This window comes from Stenella coeruleoalba (genome assembly GCF_951394435.1).
Source record: "Stenella coeruleoalba genome assembly, chromosome: 8".
NCBI classification, from domain to species: domain Eukaryota; kingdom Metazoa; phylum Chordata; class Mammalia; order Artiodactyla; family Delphinidae; genus Stenella; species Stenella coeruleoalba.
This window is the reverse complement of record NC_137154.1, coordinates 27,518,618-27,540,738: the sequence shown is the minus strand read 5'-3', so window position 1 is coordinate 27,540,738 and position 22,121 is coordinate 27,518,618. Positions and strand designations below refer to the sequence as shown.

The 22,121-nt window shown below is 40.5% G+C and overlaps 1 protein-coding gene across 5 annotated transcripts in view; it reads right to left on the bottom strand.

Annotated features, from left to right (window-relative positions):
* The window catches only part of MPPED2 (metallophosphoesterase domain containing 2), a 174,213-nt gene that overhangs the window by 91,667 nt on the left and 60,425 nt on the right, over nucleotides 1–22,121 (bottom strand). For 2 of the 5 annotated variants that reach the window (XM_079928492.1, XM_079928493.1), the window contains exon 2: nucleotides 2,545–2,642. The exons of the other annotated variants lie outside the window; for them this stretch is intronic. The gene's annotated coding sequence lies outside the window, so the exon portion shown is untranslated. The remainder of the gene's footprint in view (nucleotides 1–2,544; nucleotides 2,643–22,121) is intronic. 5 annotated transcript variants of the gene reach the window in all.

The following is a 22,121-nucleotide window of genomic DNA, read 5'->3' as shown; positions in this document are numbered from 1 at the left end:
GTCACTTGCTAAGAAAAGTCACAAGTCAAGCTGGTGGCAAAAGTGGGACAAGAAAAGCTCTTTGCCTCCCCTGCTAGTATTCTGTCAGGTGAGCCCAAATCTTTTTTTTTTTTTTGGACACATGATTTATTTATTTATTTATTTTTAACATCAGTATTGGAGTATAACTGCTTTACAATGGCGTGTTAATTTCTGCTGTATAACAAAGTGAATCAGCTATACATATACATATATCCCCATATCTCCTCCCTCTTACGTCTCCCTCCCACCCTCCCTATCCCACCCCTCTAAGTGGAGGTGAGCCCAAATTTTTAACAGCCTCATGGACTTTGGCTTAAGACCTATCTCTTACATGAGTCCTCCTCATACCACAGATGCTGGCTCAAGTTAGGCACTCCCCAAATGTTACTGCAGCTGTGGGTGCAGAAGCAGCACTATAGCTCCCAGAAAAATCTGGGAGCCTACCCAAGGAAGGGAAGGTCACAGACTTGAGAAGAAGGAAAAAAAGCTCCTTTGTCCATTGTCACGCAGAGTCCCAGAATTTAAAAACTTGTTGACTGTATTATGAGAAATAAGATGAGGCTTTGACAGTAGAATAGAAGTCCAAGGTAATAAACTAAAATGTCTACAGGGACCAGAGAAATAAGACAAAAATGTGAACTGAACTAGGTAGAAGTAAGAGAGAGTGGTGAGGACCAGGGCATGTGTGCATCAGCATTTTACAATAAACATATAGAAGCGCTCCTCTGGCCAAACACGATTCCTTGCTACCTTGCCCCGCACCCACCAATAAAAGTAATGTTCACCAAAATTATCACACAACTGCAACCTATTTTTAAAAATCATTATAGAATGTATTCCTCTCGAAAACTCAAGTTCATGTCAGATCAGAATCCAAGGTCATTCCAGAATACTTTCTTTTCCTGGGAATCTGCCTGCCACCTACTAGGAGTTGGCTCCTGCCCCACACTCTTCATTCGTCATGAATGGGGAGTATGGGAAATAGGGGCAACCAAAATGGCCATCAGGTTGTGACTTACGACAAATACCACCCTCACCATGCCCAATTTTTATCAGGGATCTGACAGGCAAGGTTAACTGACTGCTATCTCCTATTTATTTCTGCTAAAAACCCAGGGGGAAAAAACCCAGAGTACAATAGTAGTTCTTTGTGAGGAGATCATCCCAAAGCAAACATGGCTTGCTGGGTTTCCTGGGTAAAGGAAAACCTACTTATACGAAGGTGACAAATTAATTTAAATATCTCCAATCTCTATGCACACTCCCCTCCATACTCGTAAATTCCAGACTTTGAAAATATATGAGGAAACCAAAAATATTTCTAGCATATCACTCACATAAAATAAAGCTCACTGTGTAGCAAGAAGAAAACAACACAGAGATAACAAGTCAGAAGAACCTGCAATGGCTCCCAGATGCCCAGGAAAATACAACTCACAGGGCACAAGCTTCAGGCTCCCCTTCCCTTGACAATGTGCTAGAAAAAATGAACTTTCTGAGATTCAAAAGAATAAAACAGATATATACTCAGACCTATTATCATGGGACTGTTATACACAAAAGAGATATATTGCAATTCAATCACATTTCTGAAACCTTTGGTCTGTGTGGGGCACTGTAGATGTTCCCTAATGTCAATGTTATAAAGGGACCTTGTTATAGCCCCAAGGTGGATAATAGAAGGCATTTTTTTCTGTTTAAGATTATTATTGTATTTTAATATCATGACTCCAACAGAGAGGGAAATGTTTAAACTCTTAAAGGTTCTCTAGTCCACTCAGGACTAAATAAGAATAACTTGGGCTTGAAAATTGGCCAAGCAGAAAATTTTGCAGGAGGATGGAAGGAAAAAAAATAATACCAATGGCTATGAGGATGGAAGAATTATGAGGCTCTGGGATGGACTAAGGAGATGTGTCGGTTAAATTCCTTCCTGGATTGGGATTTGGGATTAGCAGATACAAACTAGTATATATAGGATGGATAAAACAATAAGGTCGTCCTACTCTATAGCACAGGGAATTACATTCAATATCCTGTGATAAACCATAATGGAAAAGAATATGAAAAGGAATATATATATGTATAACTGAATCACTTTGCTGTACAGCAGAAATTCACACAACACTGAAAATCAACTATACTTCAATAAAAATTAAAATAAATTAATAAATTCCTTCCTTGATGACTGCTGGGGGCCAACAGCAGAGAAAGGCTGAGTCCAGCCTGGAGGTAGGGAGAGGGCTCTGAAGCTAGAAGCAGGTACAGCCCACCTTTTCCTGCTTTGCTCCCAGCACCTAGAAAAGTGCTTGACACATATTTGGTGCCCACTGCCTACATGTTAAATGAATGAATGGACCTCCAGCACTCCCTCTCGGCTCCACGGTTTTGCACTCACTTGCCTCGGCTGCAAAGCCACCAGAAACATTCAATCAGGGCAAGCTCCGTCTCTGACCTCAGTCTGTCCCCCGTCAGGCTCCATTAATTTTCACAAGTCCTGACAGCTCTAACGTTAATACTCACACTTGCTGATGGAGCCACACAGCAGGTTCAGACTGCTACCTTCTCCTCTGAAACTCATGCATTAGGGTTTCTTCCATGCTTGCAATGGGAAACCAAGTCTAAGAAATATTAAACACAGAAAACTATATTACAATAATGTCAAGGCTGAGCCGGAAACCCAGGAGAAAGTAAGGAATGCTGAGTGAACGCCCAGTGGTCTGCTGCAGGAATTAGGGCTAGTGTTAAGAAGCCACAGCTGAAATGCTCCCTCCTCCTCTTCAGCCTCCTCCATAAAAAGAATCACAAGGCATCAGGAGATGTTATAAGCCTAAATCCACAAAGTCCATCCCTCACCGGGGAAAGCAGACCCCCCTCTGGACTCGAGTAGTCACCAGTATACGGCACTGATGACAGGTAACGTGACTAAGAAGTGTAAACCACAAGGCCATTAGTACCCATAATTATTATGGACCTGGAAACATCTCAGAGATTTGAGTGCCGCTCAGCAGCAGCTTGTTTGCATGCATTCTCGTCTCAACCATAACCTTATTCCAACACAGCTTTCTGTGACTTAACACACACAACACACACAAACACACACACATATTCATACACTTTACTACCACAAGGTATTAAAAATGAATGACAATCTCCTCCTTGTTTCCCAACTGAGTACCTCTAAGTTGCTTCCCAGACCAACATGGCATGTTCTATATGTAAAGCTGTGATGGTAACTGTCCAAGGAAGCATGGCTCCAATTATACTTGAGTATTACCATCTGACTATTACTATGAACCATGGGTAGTCTCTTCATTGTTTATTTTGTCCAAACTCTTCCTCACAAATGAGAGCCTTGGCTTGTTGAAAAAGACTGATACAAAAAATACAACAAATCTGATCTGAAACAATCAGACTATCTCCTCAAGACCCTTCAGTTGACTTCCTCAAGTTTCAGAAAACTGGATCCAAATCAGGATTTCACTGGATAGTCACAGGAAGAATTGGTAACAACATTGTCAAGTCTCATCTCAACCAGCCGTGTACATGTTTATATCACTGGAGCATAATAGAATGTAGAAATAATGGCATGATGGAGAGATCATGGGCTTTGGAGTCAGACAGATTCAGGACCAAGTTTCTGATTCTGTCACTTACTACCTGAGAAACTGAAACTCAAAACATGCTATTTAACCTTCATATTACTCATCAGAAAAAATAAGTATAATTGCACAACCTATATTACAGAGTGGACATGCAGACTGAGTGAGATTGATAAAGAACTTAATATAAAACTGACACATAAAGGACGATTATTATTATTATCATTATTTTTATCCTGTCTTTGTTCTGCATTGTAACTTCATTCGAGATAAGGGGTTCATCTCCTACTTCTTACCATCTTAAAAGAGTATTCAATGAGTATCTTTAACAAACTAGTAGTGTTGACTGACAAAGTCTATGGTGAGCTGAAAAACAATATGTTGGGATTTTTTTCCCCACAAAGCCTTTAAAAAAGCAACTAAGAAAAAGGTGTTCCTTCCAGCAATAATTACAAACCAAGTGGCAATTACTCTACTGAATAATTAGAGGAACAAATACAAATCCTATGTGTGTGCCTTTTAAACCATTAAGTATAGTAAAAGATCAAATAAAAATAATGCTGGCATAAAGGTCATCTTTAAAAAATAATAACAATTTTAGAGGCTTTTTAGATTCCTTCCCCACTTTAACCCCACAAGTAATAATAAAAAAAATCTTTTTGTAATAGCTACTATGATTTTTGCATGCTGAAACAATGTTTGGGCAGATGAATGCAGGATTTCAGTGTGCAGTGATTCCAAGGGGCTGGTCCACAGAAGCCAGAACAGAGGGTTGACAGTGGAAATAAAATCTCTGCCTTAACAGCGCCACTGGGGCTAGATGAAAATGGTCTTCTAGAACTTGATTAAAACTAAATTGAAAAAGAACATATTTGGCTAATATTACATTAGACTAAAATATAGAAATGAACCCTAATACTCTTGAAATCTAATAAGAAAAAGCCATCTCAATTTCCAAACTTTCAAAAGCATCTTCTTTAAATGCATCACAGATGAATTTACCTGGTACTTTTGCCAATAAGCAAAACCAGATCACAGGTTTCAATCGGCTTATATTGGAAAGTGTGAGAGCAAATGCTAGAAAATGCAATTACTGCAAACAAACTCCATTTTCTCCCCTCTGAAGGGAATCTCAGAGAATATTTCATTGCCATCAAATAATATTTCTGAAAGCATCAATACACAATTCTATTTTCTTTTCAGAGTGCCCACTTGCTATATAATCTAATCCACTCTACGGATATCTTGAAATTTAGAAAAGAGTCTACAAAAAATGATATTACCTTGCACACACATTCTATGTCAATTTTAATAATTTGCACTCTGGACAGGAAGCCACATAGAGCAAAATTTAGGATCCAATAAAATCAACTTTTCCCATTTTATATTTCAAAATTTTAATGAAGCCTTCCAAGGGTAAAAACTTAAGAGAAATCTCTCAGGGAAGGTTATTTTGATCAATAGTGACAGTGATGAGATGGAGAGAACGAAGATCGCATTCCTCTTCCATTTTTGCTTCTCCCCCACCCCTCAGCTGGGAAAATTTTCTACTAAAAACTCCAGATAATCGGAAGCTACAAAGAAGACTTGCTGGGTAGTACGACATCATGAAGCCTCCTGCTGATAAGGTTTCGGTTTCATTGAAATACTAGTTCCAACAGTCTCTGACCTCTTCTCTTGGGAAGAGCTTTGTGGCCTAATGCCCCAAGCCTCCCCTTTGGGATGAAGCAGTACAAAATATGTAGTATAATTTCTCAGGAAGAAAGGATTTCTGGAAAGTCCATCATGGCCCTTGGGGCCCAAGGTTCCAGGAAGTAGAGTTGGAGGTCTATTTCACTTTCTATATTTTTCTTCTTTACTCATATGTTATGGTCTGAAGATTTGTGTCCCCCCCAAAATTCATATATTGAAATTCCCAATGTGATGGTATTTGGAGGTGCCACCTTTGGGAAGTGATTAGGTCATGTGGGTGGGGGTGGACACCCCATGAATGGGATTAGTGCCCTCATAAAAGAGAAGCCACAGAACTCCCTTGCTCCTTCCACCATGTGAAGACACAGAAAGAGGACACCATATATGAACCACAAAGAGGGCCTTCACCAGAACTCAACCATGTTTGATTCTGGAGTTTCCAGCCTCTTGAACTGTGAGAAATAAATTTCTGTTGCGTATAAGTCACCCAGTGTGTGATATTTTGTTATAGCAGCCTGAATGGACTGAGACATTATAGTTTACTAGTTTCTTGAGATCTAGCCCCCAGCATTTTAAAGCTACAGTTCAAGAGACAAATTTGCATTGTGTCTTCTTAAATCTGTTTTCTCATAAGTAGCATGCTTAAAGCATAAGGTGTTTTTTAAAGCTGTCATTTAAATGATTCAATTAAATATTTTAAGGAATCCAGATAATCAGGCCACAGTTGGAGAACACACCGTCTGTGGAACACTGTTCGCAACAAGACAGTAAAATGAAAAAAAAAAAAAGCACAGGTGGTCTTGTTCTATGAGGGTCCCTATTCCTGAACATTTGAAGTCAAATGAATACATACTGCTTTAGCCTTAAATTGTTCATTAAAATACATGTCCATTTCTGTCCCTTATCGCACACATCCATGCCTTCTGACAAGGTGTGGATTTCCCTACCTTTCGGTTTGCTTCTTTTATGGGCTGAATTGAGTCCCCCTAAAATTCTTATGTTGAAGCCCTCTCCCCCAGTACTTCAAGTATGTGACTGTATTTGAAGATAGGGTCTTTAAAGAGGTTAATAATTTAAAACGAGGCCATAGGATGGGCCCTAATCCAATCTGACTGACGTCCTTATAAGAAAATAAATAAATAAATAAGGGCACACAGAGAGACACCAGGAATGTGTATGCACAGAGGAGAACCATGTCAGGACACGGCAAGAAGGCAGCCATCTGAAAGCCAAGGAGAGAGGTTTCAGGGGAATGTAAACCTACAGACACCTTGATCTCAAACTTCTAGCCTCCAGACTGTGAGAAAATAAATTTCTCTTGTTTAAGCCACCCAGTCGGTGGTATCTTGTTGACAGCCCTAGCAAACTAATATACCTTCTTATAAGGCTTAATCCATCCTACACACTAATGCTAAGGTGATCTTATCAGAATAGAAAACTATTCACATATATTCCTCTGTTCACTTACACAGTCACGCACGTTAAAATCCTCCTAGACTCCCTGTTATTGCCTATAGACAAAAAGCCAAACTCCAAACACGTCACTTGTGTGATGTGTACAACTCTTCGTGACCTGGCCCCCATTAGTCACCCCTCCACTCGTATTCTGGGCTCTGAGCTTGCCGAGTGCTTGCAGTTCATAGAACGAAGGATCTGTCTACAGGGCTCTCTTTCCCACTTGACTACGGACTTCAGGAGGGTCAGACTCTATTCCATTCCTCTTTGCATTCCCAGCAGGCTTCAATAATTATTTATCAAATGAATGAATGAAGAAATAATTTTATCCTGGTTAAGGATAATGTGAATATGAGTAGCTAGTATCTCAGTTTTGGACTCCAGATGGCCTTAAAGTGTTACAAATCCTATTTTTATTTTATCCTAAGATGGCACCAGATATATCCATCACAAGATATTCTATTCATTTGTCATTGAGAAACCAAATCTGACTTTAAAAATCAGTTATAAGGGGACTTTTTGCTGGGGAAGGCAGATGGAAGCAAAGAGACTGGTCTGCACGTAGTAAGGATTCAAATTTGTTGAATGGGTAAACAAATAAATGGACAAATAAATGAATGAATAAGCTATACACATCACGCAAATAATGCTTCGATTTCAAAAGAGAAGGGAATTACTATTGTTGCATGATTAACACTATTCGTTTAAAGATTTTTCCAGCCTTTGTTCCCAGGATTAGGGAGCTCAGAGGAGATAATCAATAGTGGAGTTAATGCAACAGCCATTCATTATTTGAGGAAGGTTCCTATATTTCTTCTTCATTGCATCCCTTCATCTGAACGTTTTCCCTCCTAGGCCCCTCAGGCAAATCACTGATGTTTTGACAGCTGGCTTTGCAGAGGCCACTCTTCACGAATGAGTCTACTGACCAAGCCAAACAGGACATGTGTGTGCATCTTCTCAGGCCCCCAAGTCACTGGGTCAGATGAAAGAATCCTGGCTAACATACTTGTAGGGCCAGCTTTTTCCTTTTGCTTCCAACAGAAAATCAAGAGGCAGCAGGGTGCTCCTGACCTCTTATCCTCTAATTCCAGGCTCGCTGAGATTCCAACCTAGGCGAGTCATCTGAGATCAGGATCATTCCTTCCATGGAACAAGAAACTAAGACCCAGCAAGTTTAAATGACTCAGGTCACCCAGTGAGTTTGTGCAAGGTGAAACTCCTTATTTTGCAGACCAATCCTCTCCTTCTCTACCACATCATACAATGGCAGGGTCAGAGTTTTTGAGTTGGAGATCATTTAAATGATCTGCTTTAAAGATTAGGGAATTCAGGTTCTGAAAAACTGAGAGGCTTTTCTGAAGACGGTGCCTACAATCATGAATCCTGACTAAAGTCGATCTGCCACTACCTGCAAGGACCAACCAATAACCCCCGGGCATATGGCCACTAATTTCTTCGTATCTCATGGACACTCAGGACTGCTCAGAGTTTATTGTTGGGATACTCTTTCCTGTTGTTTTTTAAACTTCTACTCTTACAGTTTAAGATTATTTTCTTTCATTTGATCCATAAGGGCATCTGTTTAGCCACCTTAACTGTGAGCTTATATCAGAGAGTAACTTAATAGAAATGACTGCTCTGGGACCTCCCTGGTGGTCCAGTGGTTAAGATTTCGCCTTCCGATGCAGGGGGTGTGGGTTCGATCCCTGGTTGGGGAGCTAAGATCCTACATGCTTCAGGGTCAAAAAACCAAAACATAAAACAGAAGCAACATTGTAACAAATTCAATAAAGACTTTAAAAATGGTCCACATCAAAAAATCTTAAACAAAAAAAAAGAAAGAAATAGAAAAGAGATGACTGCTCTGAATCCAACCACTATCCTTCCAAACTTTTCTTCTGTCTCTGACACTATTGCTGAAGCATCTTTAATGAAACCCAACAGTAAAGATCTTCCATGAGAGCAACATTGACATTTTTACTTATTTTTTTCTTCAGTAGCTAAGGAGATACATTTGTTGACTCTCAGCCAATTCAGCACCCCTTTTTCACATAAAATACCAAGATGATTTCTCAAGGCTCTGAGCAAAAGATTTTCTAGATTGATATTTTTATAACACATAGGCTCATCTCAACCATGGTATTTCATGTCTGCCCGTCTCTGAAATACTAGCATTTTTCACTAGGATTATTCTCTTCAGAGTGGGAGGTAAAAGCAGTATCATTGATTCTTAAATGCTGAAAATGGCAGTCAAAATTTTTTGAAAAAGACTACTTTCTTGAGATGAATTCTTTTGGAGTGTTTTAGCCAGAAACTAGAGATTAGATACACTAGCAGGAAAAGAAGATATTTTTGCAGGGTCTGACAATCCCCCACAACAGAGAACTACAACTATTGCTATTCAAACCCATCCAAAGACTGTAAAGTTGAAGGAAGGTCTGGCCAGATTTCAATTCTTCGGGTTCATCTCTTCTTACTTTTTAACTCTGTAGTGTGGCATTTCACTTTAAACGCCACATTCTTAGATTCACCCACTTTGTGGCTTCCTTTCCCTTTGGGCTCATTTCAAAGCTCTTGCAAAGTCGGGTCACAACCTGATTTCCTAATCCAGCAGCCCTGGGGGAAAGAAATCCTATTAGATCCCATCAAATCTCATTAGATCCCTGACCCTCTCAAAGTTAGAATGAGATCTGATGATGAAATAGGGTCCCGAATGCCCATGGAATGGTCAGTCTCCCTATGACATTCAACAGCTATTCCCTGGGGTCCTAGTGTATGACAGGCAGTGTGCTTGACGTAATGATGCACAAAACAGAAAAGGTCTTCGCTGTTATGGAGCTTAAACTCAGCTGGGAGTAAGAGACAATAAAGCAGTAAATACCCACTAATGTAACTCAGACTATGGTAAGTCCTAGGAAGGGTATTAGCAGGTGCTATGACAGAGAATAACAGAGGAAATCTACTGAGATATGGCAATCAAGGATGGTGTCTTTGAGGGAGATCACTGGACATTTTCAGTCTGCCCAGCCCTTTTTCAATAATAAGATACATAAGAAATAGACTTCCCTGATCATGTGTAACATAATGTAAGGAAGCAGGAAGCACATTCATGCATGCTTACCCACGCATGCGCGCGCGGGTGCGCGCTATGTTTAGAAGAGTATATCAACCACGTGGTTCCTTTAAGATCTCAATTTTCATGAGAACACCCATCTTCTATTGTCAATTAGTGGAAAATTAACTAGAGAATATTTTTTTAAACCTACTCATGTGATCTAAAATATTTCTAAAACGTGTTTATTCAACTTGCTGCCCCGGGAAGACAAGCATACTAAGGGCCTGATGGTGAAGCAGCCATGCAGGAGGTAAAAAGGTACAAGATGGGGCTAGATGTGCACATTACCCTGCAAGTGAGTTATTGCTGCTGTCTGGGGGTGGTTGGGAGCAGTTCAACAAAGCTAATGTATTTGCTTATTTTCTTAGGCTTTACCTTGGTCATCTTAAAAATCCCATTAGAGGGAACTGGGCTCTGGGTAGTTGAGGTTTACTATAGCATGATGGCTTAACTGAAGGGATGCCAAACAGGAGGTAACAGACTGTCCCGCGAAGACTGTGCTGACTGGCGCTGAGCTGGGGGAGGGGAGGACTAGGGCTGACTCCTGACAGGGGCTCTGCTCCCCCCCCCCGCCACGGTCATTCTACTTGGCCACCACTGACTTTCCATGTTCTATTCATGCAACCTCAGGCCTTCAAGACCTTAATAGGATTTCTCTCAGCTCTCCAAAGGTGCCGTGGACAAGGCTTTACAGGAAGTCGTATCAGCCTGTGTCTTGGTCCAGAAGCAGATCATTTTTGTTTGTTGTGTGGTGGAACAAGTGGAGCGAAGGGAAAACTTTGTTCAAAGAAAAGTTTATAAAGAAGCTTGAACTAAAGAACAAGAGTCAAAATGCGTCTGCTGTAGTTGAAGAGAGCCTGAAGGTGGGGGGCGAGAGGTAGAGTTCTGCCCCCTCGGGCCCCATTGCTAGCCCCTTGTAACACAGCTGAAAAATCACTGCCCTAGAAGTCAGATCGTGCAAACACTTTAATCATTAGAAGGTCTGAGATAGTTACTCTAGGCCAGTGGCTTCCAAACCTGTCTGATGTCCTGAATTAGGAAGGGAGTTAAAAAAAAAAAATCAGATTCCAGGCTCCCTCCTGGGAGACTCTGATTCTCTAGGTCTGAGCGGGCCATGATCTTAAGGAAAAATATTCTCTTTTCTCACTTCCACTTTTTCTTTGCATCTTCTAGCAACTAGGTAAGATCTCAGTGGCCAACATGACCCTAGCAAGAGGGGTATTGGAGGCCTCTTGTCCTACTTTCGTTCTTGTCCAGAGGCAGAGGGAGTCCTCAGTCTACCAGGCTACTAGCCTGAATTAGTTCAGGCTAATTCACCTATAAAGGAAACTGAGCTCAAAACCACTAGAATTGAACAATGATATCATTCATTTCCGTTTGTTCTTGCTTTTATTTTTGCTTTTGCCAGGGTTTGACTGCTGTGCATGTCTCTTTTACTGAGGGTTTAACAGGCATCCTTGCTACCCTATATCAGTGGGTTCAGATTCCAACGGGTCTTTCCATCTCTTGATGACCAGCTGCTGGTGACAACTAATTCATCTGGATTATTAAAAGGATACTCCCTGTGCTATCGTTAAGAATCTTGAGGGGCTTCCCTGGTGGCACAGTGGTTGAGAGTCTGCCTGCCGATGCAGGGGACACGGGTTCGTGTCCCGGTCCAGGAAGATCCCATGTGCCGCAGAGCAGCTGAGCCCGTGAGCCATGGCCGCTGAGCCTGCGCGTCCGGAGCCTGTGCTCCGCAGCGGGAGAGGCCACAACAGTGAGAGGCCCGCGTACGGCAAAACAAAACAAAACAAAACAAAAGAATCTTGACAGGTCAAGTTTAGATGGGTAAGAGAGAAAGAAAATTAAGCTACTCTGAACAGCCAGCCATCAAACATAATACACGATTATGGGTTGAGCCTCTCAAAGTTTTGGAATCTGACTGCATAACAGGAATCTTCTCTCTTTTCTACTGGAAAGAGACATAGGTGACTAGAAGCCAATCATCCTGTTTAATATATGGGGCCTGGTAGTTGTTCCATGCAAAGGGCAAGAGATGAAACAGAAGAAAGAAAAGAGAAAAAGAATCAAAGGAAAAGGAAAAGAGAAAAGTAAAAAGTTTCAAGATGAAAATAGGAAACAGGTGATAAGCATGACATTTTAAGTGTTACACAAGGCGTCTCAGTCACCAGCTTGCCATGCCACAACAGCTGTCTCCTGAATTACAGTAAGTCATACTAAATGAACTCTATTCTAGGAAAATAGTAGGTGACTCTCTCCAAGGTGCCATCCGAAGATCCTTCATTATTTGACTCATGAAGCAGACACTGTTGATGGTCTATTCAAATCCTCACCCCAGCTTTCCAAGATAGCAGAGCCTCCAATTTTGTTCATATATTCACCCCTCTTGCCTCCCCCCCCACCCCCCAAAGCCATGTGCTCAAGAAAGAAGGGCCTATTCTTAGAAGACCCAGGCAAGTGGATCTTGATTAATCAGCAATTCTATTTCCCTTGCCAGTGATTGGTTTAAAAAGGTGCATGTCACCCAGTCCTAGCCAATGAGACATGAGGGCCAATCTGCTGATGGGCTTCTGAGAAAGGGTCACCACCTGTACAAAGAGACAATACAAGGAGGAAATGGCCTTCATTCTATGCCTGGTACTTCAACAGTTATTCTCCAACCTTAGTAGCAAGACTAACAGCACAGGAGAAGCTGAGAAAGGAAGACTGAAAGAATTCCTGAACTACCAGATCCCGAAAAACGCTTTTCTCCCAAACTTCTTGTTGTATAACAAGCCTCTTGTTGTTTAAGCTATTTTGTTTCTTGCAGCCAAAAGCCTCCTAACCGATGCAACTCACTATGTTTATATGTCCACATGTTTAATTAATAATCATTCTCCCAAATAATACTGTTTTTATACCTTCTATTCCTCCTTACAACAGCCTAGTAAGAGATCCTGATAACTGTAAACAAAATCAAATGATGATGACCATTATGAGGTTTAGAACTGACACACAAAACATTACCCTCTGTTGGGCTCTGCCTTAAAAAACTTTATACATTAACCTACTTAATCCTTAGAACAACCTTATGGAGTGAGAACTATTATCCCCTTTTACAGATGAGGTAACTGAATTAAACAGAGATCACAATGGAAAAGAATGGCCTATTGTTAAGGGTGATGAGAGTTTGCAGAACGTATCCCTGAACTTGACCATGGGACACTGTCATAAGTGAGAATGGTGGCACTGGACTGGCAGGAAAGCCACAGAGGAGTTCATTAAAACTCCAATTATTCAGACTCACCAGTAGAGAATCTGATTCAATATGTCTGAGCTAGATTCCAGGAATCTGAATTTTTAACCACCTACCTGGGATAAGCAGTCAGTTTTAGGAGATAGGGAACGGGGGAAAAGTGAGCTGCCCAAGATTTGGGGGACATAATAGGATAAACTGAGTTGGTCTATTAACGCCTTTTTAAGTAAGTATGCAAAAAGCTCAAAAGTTAACTCCTATCAGAGTGATTAGATAACCTTGATTCTTTATAGATTAGGATCATAAATCAAAATTAATCTGCTTCCTAAATCCCACAGAACACAGTTTTGTGTTTTCTTGTCTTCTTGACTTCCTGATTCACACAATGGCCCCAACTTGCCCCATGATACACCAAGAACCTCTAGCAACAGACATGAAACTGCCTACAACGTGGAAGACAGTTAAACATCCCACCAAGCCAAGGCCACAGTCATTTCAGGAACTTTCTAGTAGAGATACTTGAAAGTCTGGATTGGCCAGAGAGTTAAAATAAAGCAGGCATCCATTTCTGTCTATCACAGTCAGAGAACATGAGTTTGATAAAAGATGAATGACACTAAACCAGGACCTGTAAACACATGGTATGTGTGTAACCATCTCCCCATCCTACAACATGGCAAACATTGCTAACTGATCATGATGTCTTTCCCATTGAGTCTGGATGTGGCATGAAGATCCTTCTTAACAAAGTGCTTCAGGGCTGAAATCCCCTAAGAACATGGATAAAAATTAAGATCTTTTACAACTAGAAGAAAAAAGAGATGTGCAAATATTATGCATTCATCTCCCATACACTCTTCTGGTGCATCCAAGTCTCATTATTACTATAGCTCCTCGTTTCTTGTTCATAACGAGCACTTGGATAAATGTTTGCTGAATGCAATTTAGTTTTTTCCTACTACTTTGGCCAAAGAATTTAGCATTTCCCTAACATGAATATTAAACTCAGCAGAGCCCATGAAGCACTGGAACCAAAACAGTTAATTAGCAAGTCACCAAGACTGGAGCAAGAAGCAGGAGGTACGGCTTAGGAAGCTGCCCATTTTTCTTGTAATAAAGACAATAAAGATAGTAATTATAAGAACATTTATTAACCCCCCAGTATGGGTAATTGCCATCAGATGTGGGTCTGTCAGTCTTGCATTAACATAACCTACTGAATCTTGGTTTTCAATGGCACAGTAATGCCTATGATACTGCAGATAAGTGCTAACGCTGGAGTTTTGAGAACCAAGCCCTGTGTCCAGCAAATGCTTTTAAAAGAATTTCACTCTCAATGGTTGCTTGCCCAGAAGAAATTCATTTTATGTTAAAAAAAAAAAGTAAGAAAGAAAACAAGGAGGCATTCAATTGAGCAAGCATTTTCTTAACTCATTTTAAGATAATCTCTTGCATTCACCAACAATTTCTCCAATGGGTGGAACCACAGAAAAAGACTTACTATGGTTCAGCTGTATGCTCCATTCTACATTGGCGTACGACCTAAAATAATGGAATGGCGATAAAACAAAAAAAAAGAAAGGCTATTATAATGGTCAGGACACACCGACCAATTTTAAATTGAATTACACAGCCCGCTAATCTTTATGATGGGATAAAATTTCTTTCTACATTATGCATTATACTAAAATTTGTAGCACCTCCCCCTCCCCACTTCTTGAGCTAACAGACTCCTACACACACCTCCTCGGTGATAAAGCCTCTCTTCGACTCCAAAAGCATTGTTCCTGCTGACTGTGAAGACAGGGCACAGCTTGTGCAAGATTTCATCTTTACAGCTATTGTTAGTTGGTGTGCATCTATATTTGACACCAGAATATACACAAACAGTAGCATGAACACCTGGCCTATTTTCTTAATACCACAAGCACACATTTTAAAAAAGGATGGATTCAAACATACACATATGGTAGAAGAGATTTTTAAAACCAACACTACTGAGGAACTTTGTTAAATTTTTAAAAAGGATGTGCAGAATCCTGCATACTGCATATTTGATGAACCAAGCACACTTCAGAAACTCTGAACTAACCAAGTCTAGAAGTAGTACAAACCTTTCTGAAGGATGAGCCTGCCTGTGTGGGCTGAGTTCTTGATCATTTGGTGTGTTTCTCTTACTCTTTAGGTGACGGAGCAGGGTGCCAATGCAAGGGGAAAAGCGTGTTCTATAAGCATGGACAACTTCAGACCTCACCTGCTCTAATCCCGACAAAGAAAACTAAGAGAGGATGGCAGGAATCACTTTAACAAGTTTCTTGATCTTTCTTCGTCCTGTCATGAGAGATGAGTTTCCAAACTGACCTTATTAAAACCATGTATAAAATACTTCCAGGAGACTGGACCCTTCTTAAAACTCGAGTTCTTTCCAGACCCCTCAGACTATGGAATCTTACTCTGTAATGCATTTTGGCTTATGTATAATAAAAATGAAAGACACACCCAGATACACTGACTTGTGAACACATGCATGCTCCGTATCACTAAGCTGTATCTATGACCTTTTTTGTTTGGCCGTGCCGCGCGCCTTGCGGGATCTTAGTTCCCCGACCAGGGATTGAACCCAAGCCCTCGGCAGTGAGAGCACGGAGTCCTAACCACTGGACAGCCAGGGAATTCCCAATGACCTTTTTTTTTTTTTTTAACATTTGTAAGGCAGGCAAAGAGACCATCCATAAGAATAAAAACTTACGTCTGAGGACTACTGAAAGAGCATATGGCAAGTCATGAGCTACAAAACAACTAACAGAAACTGCACATAGTTTCTGTTTTAGATATTTCCAGAAATCCTAGACTCTTTTAACTGACACTCTCTAGTCCCTCCGAGACACACACTGGCTGCTGCCCACAGTGCACTGACTAATAACAGTCACAATTATCCCTGGCGACCCCTGTGCACTTCTGCTCCAACATACGGCATCCCAGAGTTACATGCCTTTATCCCCAAACTAGTTTGTGCTGGCTGTACTTTTTACCACAATCATCTAATCAAAGAGGATAGCAGGAACCACCTTAACAAGTTCCATGATCCTTCTTCTTCTTGTCATGAGAAACGAGTTTCCAAACTGACCTTATTAAAATCATGTATAAAATACTTCCAGGAGACTTAAAATGACTAGATATGAACATTAAAAGACTGTATAAATTCACTGTTGCATGAGGGTATATGACAACACTTTAAAAAGTGAGGGGAAAAGAATCATCATAATCTAGAACTATTCTGCACTCAGATTGTTTTGCAAGTAAGTTTTCGTTCTTACTCGCCAATAAATACAGTGGAAATGTGATAAATATGATACATTTTAGATAAAGGTGATAAACTATATGTGTGATTTACCTAAGAATGATAGTGCAGTTTCCGAATCACAATGTCTATATTCAAAGAAAAGCCTTCAGACACGGCAGCTATAGATCAGAAGACTGGCCAAAACGTGAACATCTGTATGTTTCAAGTTAAAATAAAAATATTTAGCTACATGCTTATCACAGTTATAGTTTCCCGCTTTAGCTGACTTTTTGATTAATTGCACACTTTCCAGTCCCCGTCACACTGGACAAGAGGGCTTTAGCTGGAGTAGGAATTGCACATGCAAACAGCTGTGAAGGTGGAAATCACACCCTTCCTCACCCCTAACCCTCACGCGGCCTTTCCAAAGAACAAAACATCCTGGGCTTCCCTGGTGGCGCAGTGGTTGAGAGTCCGCCTGCCGATGCAGGGGACACGGGTTTGTGCCCCGGTCCGGGAAGATCCCACATGCCGCGGAGCGGCTGGGCCCGTGAGCCATGGCCGCTGAGCCTGCGCATCTGGAGCCTGTGCTCCGCCACGGGAGAGGCCACAGCAGTGAGAGGCCCGCGTATCGCAAGAAAAAAAAAAAAAAAAAAAGAACAAAACATTCAGACTCAAAACCTATATCTGCACCACAAAAGACATACATGTATTTTTGGTTTCTGCCTATTTTTATAGAAGAATGGTAAGATTCCTCACTTTCACAATGCTACATATTCAAGTTTAGAGATTCATCTGTCAACTCAATATAAGTCATTTTTAGGCTTTGTGTTACATTGCTTTCTAAATCCAGGCTTTCTGTGAAGGAAGGATTCATAAAATGAAGAATATGAAACTATGCAACTATCAGTTTTGTTTCTTAAACCCCCAAGGACCTCACAAAGTACAGCTAACCCATCCACCGTTCCTACTAGTAACACTAGTCCAATCACTAGGACTACCACCACTGTCACCACCACTAAGACTACTACTACAGGCTTTTGTTTGACTATCAATTCCAAATGCAGATGATAAAGGGAAATAAATGCATAGGTCTTTGATATACGGCAGGCACTGAATCACAAAAGACTGTGAAATAATTCAGAGTCTATAGGTAAAGAATTAACAATCTCATTCTCAGTATTTTACAGAGAAATCAAAGCTTTGGAAGTTGTATGTTTTATATCAGATGTCTGTCCTCACAGGCATGTTTAGTCTCCTCAAAATAGGAAAGTTTATCTCCCAACCTTATTTTCAAACAAAGGAGAAAAATACAAAAATACAAAATAATTTTTTTTATGAGTAGAAAAATACAAAGTAGAGATTCATATCAATGGCAGAACGAAGGGAGACAACACAGTTTAATGTACAACTTTACCCTGAAATTAGAAGAAAAAAAATGTGCTCTCTCTTTCCTGCTCCTGAAGTTTCAGGAAGAACCAGAAGAATTTAAGAAATACCAGGAAAAAAGTTTATTTCAGTTTCATAGTGCACACAAAACCTTCTGTGATAACATCTAAATCTGATAGATCAGTAATGCATGTTATAGTTAGCTGCTTAATTATTCATTAAGCAGCTAAACCTATTGTAACAAAATAGGTTTTAAAACAAACTCCAAATGTGAAAAGAACTAGGAAGTACAGGTAGTGTAATCAAAAAGAAAAGTTTTTCCCAATGTAATTCTTATCTGGAAGATTATAAAAGTCTCCTCTAGTTTTCAAAATTAGAAAGAGATATTTTAATTAAGAACTTATATATATTGTTTACAATTATGTATGTTTTATGGACTATTACAAATGCTAAAAACAAATGCCTTAAATCCCCCATTTCAAAATACAGTACATAAAAATGGCATATATTACATTATCAAAAGGTTACAAGGTGACAAACAAGTAAATTTGAGTCTAAAAACATTATCCAAAGATAGGTAATAAAACGTGAAAAAAAGCAAACAAAGAGAACGTTCACTTGGGGGGGGCAAATCAAAATAGAAGACTAATTGAAGGTGGCTGTATATGGTTGCAAAGGCTGTTGACTGCAAAAGAGCAAAGCCAAGGGGGTGAGTGGGAGCTGTGTGCTTTTCAACAAGCACATACCCACCAGGTTCAGAAGATACCTCTTCACACTTTGTACAAAAGCACTTTATGGACAAGCAGCAGTCCTGATCAGGAACAACATATTGGAAAGACTGGAAAAAAATTTAAGTGAAAATGCAAAACGACTCCCATTTCCTTCCCCAAGTAATACAATAGAAAAACAACAAGAATAAACAAAAACAAAACCAAGAGTAAGGATCTGAGTTTCAAAATGAATTCCCCCCCCTTTTAGGCTAAATTATGAATGCTGCTAACCAAGCTGTAGGAACGCTTCCATCGATAGCTCTGGACTGTGCCTTCAAGTTTCCATCAGGACTAACTTAGTCACGCCAGAAACACACAGAAAATCTGAGTGTGCAAGTTTCCAGTACCATCAGCCAGGCTACCCAAGCTCTTATGATCTCACTCTGGCACATTCTGGCCAGCAGTCTAAGAGCCTTCCGTCAAACAAACCTAATTTATTTGACATTCATTCAGAATTTCACCAATTTTTAAAATTCATGAAGATACCAGGCAGTACCTCTCGGAGCAAAAAAAACATGTTAGATAACTCTCTACGGTAAACATATTTTCTGGTCTTTGACAGTATAGTGTAAAAACTAGAAATGAAAGAAAGATAACATCACTCGAGTCCCCACTGCCGTGAATCTCTAGGATCCTGGAGGCCCACCCTCCCCGAATGCATGGAAGAAGGCAGGAATCAACACAGACACTGCCTTTTAGAATTTGGGGATCTATGTTATGGTAGATGCAGCATCTGTAGCTTCAGATCAAGAATAACTTCTTTGTATGTTTGCTCGGAGGACTGAATGAGATAACAAACGTGTTTACAAAACACCCACATAGCATGGCATCTTGTCAGTTAATATACAACTCTTCTTATAATATTACTTAGAAATGTAGGTATAAATAGGCTAATTTTATAAGGTTTTATAAGTTTCCTTTATAACCTCCTCACTCTTTAAGGGTAAGAAAGTGAGAAACAGTATTTTGATTTAGTCTGATTTGGTTTGGTTTTTAAAACTGATTGCAAGGCATGATTCTGGATTGGACCCTAGAATAGAGAAAAAAATGCTATAAAGGACATTACTAGGACAACTGGCAAAATCTAAAAAAAAATCTGAGATTAAATAATAGAATTGTATCAATTTATGTTTGATTTTGAAAACTGTAGTGGGTTAATATAAATGAATAGCCATGTTCTCAAGAAAGAATCATTGAAAAATTTAGAGTAAAGGGCCTGATATCTGTAGCACACACTCAAATGCTTCAGAAGAAAAGAAAGAAAGGAAGGAAGGAAGGGAGGAAGGGAGGGAGGGAGGGAGGAAGGGAGATGGAGAAAGAAAGAATGATAAAGCAAATGAGGCAAAACTAACAGTTGGGGAATCTGGGTGTGGGGTAGATTGGAGTTTATTGTGTTATTCTTGCAACTTCTCTGAAATTTGAAATTAGATTCAAAATAAGAAGTATAAAAATAAGAAGTATAAAAATGTTCATTGAAAAATGATTAATCAACTGGGGCCACCCACTGGTGTGAGAAGTGCTGTCTACACATTAATGGCCCTTCTGGTACTTTACCTTGGACTGCACTCCACTTTCCGCTCCCTAGGCCAGTGGCCTGCCCCGTGTGCAGGAATGGCTGAACTGAATTACGTGGACAGTGCTACAATTATGTGCTCTTCTCGTTCATCTTCCTCGCATGACTCCAAGTGAGCATGCGTGGGGTGAGCTAATGATTTGTCGTGTTATCTCTGATGAGTACTATATTAGTTGCATCATAATATTTTCATTTCTCCCCCCTTGCACATTATGCCAAGCTGACAGCAAGGTCAGCTAAGTTACTATAAGGGATTTTTAATGAAAACAATTATAAATTTAAAATAACTGTGTTTAAGGCATTTAACAGCCAGTAGGGTCAAGTGATTACAGCAGTTACAAGACCCATGGGACGTGTTCACACCAAAACAAAGTGAATAAATTACCTCAGCTGGTGCATGTAATCACTAAGTGACCACAGGGGTCAGGCAGAGTGAAACCTTGAAGACTCGCACACAAAACCAATAATAAATATTTATCAGTTGAAGGGGGAGAGGGAGGACGTCAAGAATTAGCGAGTCGAGTGATAGACTAAAAGCAGAACTGACTCCCCATGCAGCTTCAGGGCCAGGAAAATGACAGTCAAAAACCCAGGGGACAGCTAGAAAAAAAGATTCCAGGAGACAATATGCAGGCGGGCTGGGAGGAGGGGGGAGAGCTGAAATGGAAATGACCTATGCAGTTACCAGCAAGTTCAAAGCCAAACCCGGGGTCACTTTGGTACAAGGATGACTGTCTTTATCCAGAAACCTGTGGTGGGGTCTGGAAATCGTTCGAAGGTTTCTGATGTAAGAACGTGATGTGATGTTAAAATAAAATGATCATCTCTAACATTTACACGGCACTTGACACCTTCTGAGGATGTCCCTCAAACGTTGCCCTCACAACTCTATTTCTCCTTGTTGGAGAAGAGAGGTGGCTGAGCATCAGGGAAGCAATGCATTTTGTTCATGGAAATACAACTAAGAAGTGAAGAAACCAAACATTTATTAAAGAGTCTCTATTTGCTAAAGACTCCGCTGGCAATACGCTCTTAGGAGACTCATAATCAAAAGAGATGAGAAGCCCTTGAGCAATGTGTGCTAACGGTCTAAACACCATACAGAGGGGAGGAAAAGATGACGACCAATTGGGAAGGCAGGGCCAGTTTCGTAACAGAGGTAACCTTTGAATTGGGCCTTAAAGAATGAACAAAATTCACAGAGGAAAGGGAACAAGGTTGGCAGGCAGGCAGTGGGACCCACAGGAGCAAATATTCAGTTATTCAGCAAAAATCTGTTGAGCGCTTACTATGCACATGGCACCATGCTTGCGACCTCATCAATGACAGGGAGCAGAGAGACACACCCCTGCTCTCACGGAGCTCGCTTTCCTTCCTCTACCCATCCAATCAGCACACGTGTGTTGGCAGCTCCTGCGCAGAGGTATACTCTTGTAGGTATAGAGGATATGACAGTGGCAAATGGGACAAGTCCAGACCCTCACGGAGCTTGCACTCAGTGGAGGAAGACTGATAATAAATAAGAAGACACAGAAGTAGGAAAAATAAGATCTCACCAAAGAGGTCTGAGCAGAGACCAACAGACCCGGGAAATGGATAAGGTGGGGACAACTTTGGACCAGCATGTGTCTGTGTCCGGAGGACTAGCAAGAGAGAAAAGATATGACATAAGCCCAAAGAGCTAAAGAGAGGGTGGAGAGAAGTATGTTGGGGAGGGAAGCTGGGCAGATAGATTGGACCAGCTCATGAAGAGCCTTGAAAGGCATAACAGACTTTACTCCATCGGTAAATGGTTCCTAAAATGCATTCCAGAAAATATAAGTCTGACGGCATAATCCATGGGAAGAGGGTCCTGTGCCTCTACTGCATCTGTAAAAATGGTGATAACAGCATCAACCCCCCTGAACGTTGTGAAGATATGAGTTAATTCTCGTAAGTAGTCAGGCAATGGTGAGTACTCAGTAAGCATTAGTTATTAAA